We start from the raw sequence: 7,488 nt of genomic DNA, 5'->3' as shown, positions 1-7,488 counted from the left end.
GATGTAGGCCAGCGAGGGCCTGGAGGATCTCCTCCAACTGGGAGGACTCTATGGGGTGACTTCCATCCATTTTCAACCAAACTTCAGTCCCGGGTTTTGGCACCAGTGTAAAGAGGAGGCGAGAAGCAGCTTTTCCTGGTTCAGGTAAGCGTTTATTTTCCTCACTGCAGCAAATACAGTCTTTCAAGGCTTTACGCTGTTCAATAACTCAGTCTAAAATCCACAAGCTACTTCACAAAATAAACTCTCAACTTTGCAACAATAAAGTCTTGGCTTCACAATCAGTGCCCAGGCTCTCTCTCTCTTCTACTTGTGGTCTGGCTCTATTTATGCCGCTCTCCCCGTGCTCACTGAAATTAGAGACAGGTGTTAGACATAATTTAGCTCAGGTGTAAGTGCCCTTACCGCTTTCTCTCTCCGGAGAGATGCTTGACCATGCCCCCGCTGCCACACACACATTGACTCCATTGTGAAAAAGGCCCAGCAGAGGCCCTGCCACAGGCACTGCTGATACAGTTCTACTCAGCGGTCATTGAGTCTGTCCTCTGCACTTCAGTAACTGTCTGGTTTGGTTCAGCTACGAAATCAGACATCAGAAGACTACAAAGGACAATTCGGACTGCTGAGAGGATTATTGGTTGCCCCCTGCCCCCCTTCAAGAACTATACACTTCCAGAGTGAAGAAAAAGGCTGTAAAAATCTGGACCCCACTCACCCTGCCCACTACCTTTTTGAACTGTTGCCTTCTGGCCGACGCTTCAGAGCTCTGAGCACCAGAACTGTCAGTCACAGGAACAGTTTTTTCCCTCAGGCTATCCATCTCATGAACAGTTAAATTGCCCCATTGAGCAATAACTAAGTGCAATACACAGTTTACTCTTTTTTTATATTTATCCAACACATCCAACCTCTTCTGCCATTTCATTCGTCTAAAAAAAAACAAAAAAAACAAACATTTGCACTGTACATAACAGATTTGTATTTGCACTGTACATAACAGATAACAGATTTGTATTAGATTGCACTACGTAAGTGTATGTGTTTATATATGTATGTTTGTGTCTGTGTGTGTATGTACGTATGTGTATAACTATTTTTTATTTTTTATTATTATCTATGTCTTGCTGCTGTTTTTGTATTGTTTTTGTATTGTTGTACACTGGAAGCTCCTGTCACCAAGACAAATTCCTTGTATGTGTAAGCATACTTGGCAATAAAGCTGGTTCTGATTCTGATTCTGATCTCCAGTGGTGACATTAATGTCTTCTAAAGCGAATCAATCATTTTGTGTGTGAAAAATAACGATATTTAAGCACTTTTTAACTATAAAAGATAGTTTCCAATCAGGCGTTGAAAAATGGCTGAATTTACCCAAGTGCTCCTGTGAACCAAGCGTATTGGCACGTTCCTACGACTCATTGGTTGCGTGTCTCTCACGTGTCAGTTCACGTGCCATCACAATTACATCACAGGAGCACTCTGGTAAATTCAGCAATTCGTCAACACCTGACTGGAAGCGATCTTTTAAAAAGTGCTTAAATTTTGCACTGTGCTTATTATAAGTGCTTATGCTGACTATCAGTGCTTTTTGGACCTACAGATTTCTAATCACCATCTTCTCACATTCTAAGGACCTGCTGAGCCTGGATCTTTTTCTACACATCTTTAAAAGTGTTTTGCAGAAGAAAGAAAGACATACATATCTCAGATGGCATGAGGTTGAGTAAATTATCAGAGAACTTTGATTTCCGAACGACTGGATCTTGGCCCGTCAGGGGAGTCAGCAGAGAGGTGCCATCGGGGATTTGGTCGACTCGCTTTTTTGCGGACTTAGGTTTTGAATGACTTTGGGCACAAACCTCCACATTTACCCTCACAGCTTAGTCAGAGAAGCCCAGATCGGCAGCAAACTCAGGACGATGGTAGTCCTGCTCGTCCCCTCTGGGATGATGGTGGTACATTCGGGTGGGGGCCCTCGGTCACGCCCCCCAGCAAGTGAATGGCCCAACACAGACTGATTTTACCTCATAACTCGGCCAAGGACAAAGAAAAGAGAACTCTTCCCTGCCACTCTGGGTTCAGGGATCTGAACCCGACTCCCTTTTGACCGGCCAGGGGTGATGGAGGCCATCACCCCACCTTTCCCTTAGGTCCGACTGACCCATGTTCAACTGCTGTTCACATGAAACCCTTCTCCACTTCGGCCTTCAAAGCTCCCGTTTGAATATTTGCTACTACCACCAAGATCTGCACCTGCGGCTGCTCCACCCGGGCCCGCAACCTAGGCTTCCGTGCCACTCCTACTCGTCATGGCTTAGCTCTGTTAGACTCTGTTTCTGCCAGCGATGGCCGGGTATGGGACCACCACAGAGTAAGTGCACCCAGCGGTGGCTTAGCCCGAACCAGACAGCGGTCCCCCGAGGGCGATCCGCATGCCCAACCGGCCCGACCATGCCCACTGAGTTTGATCCTCTGGGCGGACCATGCGGAACCCACCATTTTACCTCTTAATGGTTTCACGCCTTCTTAATCTCTCTTCAAAGTTCTTTTCAACTTTCCCTTACGGCCCTTGTCGACTATCGGTCTCGTGCCGATATTTAGCCTTAGATGGAGTTTACCACATGCTTTGGGCTGCATTCACAAACAACCCAACTCTGAGAAAACTGTGCCCCGGCGGGGCGGTGGTTGTTACCGACCTCATACCGTCCTTGGGCTAAGCCTCCATCAGAAGGACCATCCCGCGCTGGGAGAAAGCGGTCTTCCATATGCCACATTTCCCATGCCCCGGGCGGGGATTTGGCTCAGGGCTCTTCCCTCATCACTTGCTGCTACTGAAGGAATTCTGCTTAGTTTCTTTTCCTCTGCTTAGTAATATGCTTAAATTCAGCAGGTCGTCTCATCTGATCTGAACTGAGTGAGTGGCCACCCCGCAGATAGGGACTGGTCTGAAGTGAGTTTGGCACACCTGCCAGCCACCCGAACTCAATCGGAGGTGCCGTGGAGAGGTGACGGACCGGACAGGAGTGTCGTCTGTGTTTTGGAGGACGAAGGTGCACCAGCATCTGCCTGCGAGCCTCCAGCCATGGTCGAGAAGACCGATCAATGGGAAAGTGACCCTCAGACAGGTGTAGCTCCGGGAGGAACCTGGGGCCTCAATGTGCGTTCGAAGTATCGATGATCAATGTGACCTGCAATTCTCATTAGTTCTCGCAGCTAGCTGCGTTCTGCATCGATGCACAAGCCAAGTGATCCTCCACTAAGTGTTGTAATCTTTGTATGGCATTGGGGTTGATGCCATGGAACTGAGTCAGACACGAATGGAATGAAGGTGAAGGACCCCGGGCAGGCACCCTGGTCTCTTTTCCCCGTGGGGAATCTGACTCGGGGTCTTTGAACCTACGGAGGAGGTCAGCCTAGCGGGCACCCATTGGGGGCGGAGCGCACGTTGATCCACCCATTGTGGTGCACATGCAGCCCCAGACATCTAAGGGCACAACAGACCTGTTATTGTTCCATCTTGCGTGGCTGAATGCCACTTGTCACTCTAAGAAGTTGGATATTCAGCAACAAATAAGAAAAAGTGAAATAATGCATAGGGTATTCTGCATGAAACTCAAATTAATCGTCCTTTAATACGGTTCATATACATGAATCCTACGAACAAACTGATTCACTAAAATGAATCGAACTTCCCAATGCTTCATATGAGAGGATGGTTTAGTAGAACTTTAGTAGAATATACATGAATCGTCCAAATTAACCGATTCAAAAAGGAATCTGACTTTCTGAAGATTAATATGAAAGAACGGTTTACGAGAGCACGTTTATCAGTCTTCTTGAATAGTTTGTACACAAATAAGTACTCGAATGGGTGAATGCATCAGGAACATTTTCAAATTCCTGGAGATTTTGCGAATATAATTTATTTTTCCAGGACAGATGGCCAAAAACTTGGTCTTGGTTACATATGTAAACTCAGTTCCCTGAGATGAAGGAAACGAGACATTGCATCAGGAAGCTGATGTCCTTCTACACAACCTAGTTGAAACCTTTCTACAATAATGCCAGGATTGGCTATGGTGTTTACGCCCTGCCCTTTCAGGCATGATGCTGTCCGGTATAAAAGCGGGCACGCAAACACCATTCCTCTGAATTTTCTGTCTGAGGGACAAAGAGCGCATCATTTGCACCTCAAAAAACCCTGAGTCCGCAGTGCGGCCAGCTTATGCAATGTCTCGTTCCCTTCATCTCAGGGAACCAAGGTTACATAGATAGCCGAGACGTTCCCTTATGATTCAGTACACTTGACATTGTGTCAGGAAGCGGGTAACAGATTCCCATCACGCTGCACTATACAACATTATCTTTCCAGAGAGGAAACATGATGCCACAGTTTCTCGGCAGGGTGACCGACATGAGTATGCCGCAAGTGAATGACCCTCATAGTCAGCCAGGAGGGGAACACTCAGAATACTGTATATATTTGAACTATGGTCATATAGTATGGATTAACCCCTTCACGAACCCTGTCAGAAAGGACGTTTTATTTATAATGAAGTGCTTGTAAATTTGGGAACACAACGGTCCAAATGCAGGCGGTTGTGTAAAGTGACAGCCCGTACTTAAAAACAGGGACATAAATATAGATTTGGCCAATAAATAAGCAAGCACTCTAAACATAGAGAGCTTGTTTTGAGAGAGATGTTACATTTAGGTTGAAAAACCTTGCGAATGTGTCTTGAGAAGACCATCCTGCTGCAAAACATATGTCTTGTAAAGACACACTGTTCGTCCATGCCCATGAAGAGGCCACGCCTCTAGTTGAGTGTACTTTAATACCAATTGGGCAATTTGCACCCTGCGACTCGTAAGTCAGGGTCAATGATCCAGTGATAATATCTTTGCTTGGAGATGGACATTCCTTTCGTGCATCCTCCATAGCACACAAAGAGCTGGGCAGACAGTCTGTATTAGCGTGTGCGCTCAACGTATGTGTGTAGCACTCGCAAAGGGCATAACAATTGTCTTGAAGGTGAACCACCTGCGCTCTGAAGGGTGTGGTTATAACGTCCTGGTTACTTGAGTAACCTCCATTCCCTGATGGAGGGAACGAGATGTTGTGTCGATGTAGTGACACTAGGGGTCAAACTTGGGAGCCCGAGACACCTCTGGTCTTTGATAAAAGGCCAATGAAAATTGGCGAGTGGTATTTGCATACCACTCCCCCGACCATACAGGTATAAAAGGAGCTGGTATGCAACCACTCATTCAGGTTTTGTGCTGAGGAGCCGAGACAAGGTCCCGGTCATTTCAGTGGGTAGTTCAGCATTGTGGCAGGAGGGACACAACATCTCGTTCCCTCCATCAGGGAACGGAGGTTATGCAAGTAACCAGGACATTCCCTATCTGTCACTCACTCAACTTTGTGTCGATGTAGTGACACTAGGGGTTCCTATACGAAACACCGCAACTGGCTGAACTGTTATGTGAACTGGCAGTGTGTGATGGGCAGACCACTGTGTGCCTCGTAGCCAGCGCACCAAGCCGACACGTAACCTCCCCCAACGCTGTTATGAGTGTCGAACGGCCCTTTGGGGACAAGTCAACTGCCCAAAAGATAGAGACAGGCTAGCTGAGTCATGGGCTCTTATCCTCTTTTTTTTCCTCTCCCCCAAAAAAAGGAATTAACTGACTGGGGCCACCAGGTCTATGTTGGGGGGGTGTCCCTCCCAAAGGGAAGACACCATGGAGACCACACCCTGCCCAGAAAGGGGGGGGGGTATTTTGAGTGGAAAAACGTTACATGGTCTTGCCGAACTTTGTCGGAAGTATGTCATGTGGAGAAGTCCCATGGTAGGTCCTACCCTACGGGGGAGGAGTTTCTACAAACATGGTGACTGGAGCAGAGGGGCCTCTGCCCAAGGAATACGCAGTTTACCAACAGGGAAACAAATTAGTGGAAGATATATGTCGCATGGGTTTACCTATGGGGAACCACCACATGCGGAGCACATACCCCAGTTCAGGGCTTAGTTAGCACATGTACTGAGCCGGCAGTGAGTTTCTCCACGAACTCATCTGCCACAGGGTTCAGAGGAAATCATCCTGGGAACACAGTTTGTGAACACTACTGGGAGTCAACAATGCACTTACCTGCTTGTGCGTGCCACTACACGGGACGAAACCAGTTCCACCTGGAGATTGTAGAACCTCGCAAAGGTGTTGGGTGTTGCAGAGCAGTCCCACTGCTCTGCAAATGTCTGTTAGAGAGGCGCCACTGGTCAAGGCCCAGGAGGCCACTACACCCCTGGTAGAGTGGGCTCGTAGCCCTGCTGGGGCTGGCACGTCCTGGGCGTGATATGCCATTGTTATGGCATCAATGAGCCAGTGGGTAATCCTCTGCTTGGAGACAGCGCTTCCTTTCCGCTGTCCACCAAAGCAGACAAAGAGCTGCTCAGAGACTCTAAAGCTCTGCGTGCGATCCAAATAGATGCGCAAAGCACGCACCGGACACAGCAATGTCAGGGCTGGGTCTGCCTCCTCCTGGGGCAGCGCTTGCAGGTTCACCACCTGGTCCCTAAAAGGGGTCGTGGGAACCTTGGGCACATAGCCCGGTCAGGGTCTCAGGATCACGTGAGAGTAGCCCGGACTGAACTCCAGGCACATTTCGCTGACAGAGAACGCCTGCAGGTCTCCTACCCTCTTGATGGAAGTGAGCGCAGTCAGGAGGGAAGTCTTCAAAGAGAGTGCCTTAAGCTCGGCTGACTGCAAGGGCTCAAAGGGGACTCTCCGTAGACCCTGAAGAACTACAGAGAGGTCCCATGAGGGAATGAGGCACGGTCTGAAGGGATTCCACCTCCTGGCGCCTTTCAGGAACCTGATGATCAGGTCATGCTTCCCTAAGGACTTACCGTCCACTGTGTCGTGGTGTGCCACTATAGCGGCTACATACACCTTCAAGGTGGAGGGGGACAGCCACCCTTCCAACCTCTCCTGCAGGAAGGAAAGCACCGATCCGACTGTGCATCTCTTGGGGTCTTCGCGTCGGGAAGAACACCACTTAGCGATCAGATGCCACTTAAAGGCATACAGGCGCCTCGTAGAGGGGGCCCTAGCCTGAGTGATCGTGTCTACCACCGTGGGTGGTAGGCCTCTTAAGTCTTCCATGTCCCATCCAGGGGCCAGACATGGAGATTCCAGAGGTCTGGTCGCGGGTGCCAGATGGTGCCCCGTCCCTGAGAAAGAAGGTCCTTCCTCAGGGGAATTCACCGGGGGGGGCTGTCGCAAGGAGCCTGAGGTCCGAGAACCACATCTGGGTGGGCCAGTAGGGTGCTACCAGGATGACCTGCTCCTCATCCTCCCTGACCTTGCACAGGGTCTGTGCAAGTAGGCTCACTGGGGGAAATGCATATTTGCGAAGTCCAGGGGGCCAGCTGTGTGCCAGCGCGTCTATACCAAAAGGTGCCTCGGTCAGGGCGTACCAGAGCG

At 49.1% G+C, this 7,488-nt stretch overlaps 1 non-coding gene across 1 annotated transcript; it reads right to left on the bottom strand.

The window, feature by feature from the left end:
* Positions 1-3,111: 3,111 nt before the first annotated feature.
* Positions 3,112-3,265, bottom strand: LOC127432212 (5.8S ribosomal RNA). Its single transcript, XR_007895721.1, has one exon. It is a non-coding gene; the product is annotated as a 5.8S ribosomal RNA (ribosomal RNA).
* Between the last annotated feature and the right edge of the window lie 4,223 nt (positions 3,266-7,488).

This window comes from Myxocyprinus asiaticus, chromosome 41 (genome assembly GCF_019703515.2).
Source record: "Myxocyprinus asiaticus isolate MX2 ecotype Aquarium Trade chromosome 41, UBuf_Myxa_2, whole genome shotgun sequence".
In the NCBI taxonomy this organism is placed as follows: domain Eukaryota; kingdom Metazoa; phylum Chordata; class Actinopteri; order Cypriniformes; family Catostomidae; genus Myxocyprinus; species Myxocyprinus asiaticus.
Note: the sequence above shows the minus strand (reverse complement) of the source record. Positions and strands in the feature narration are given on the sequence as shown.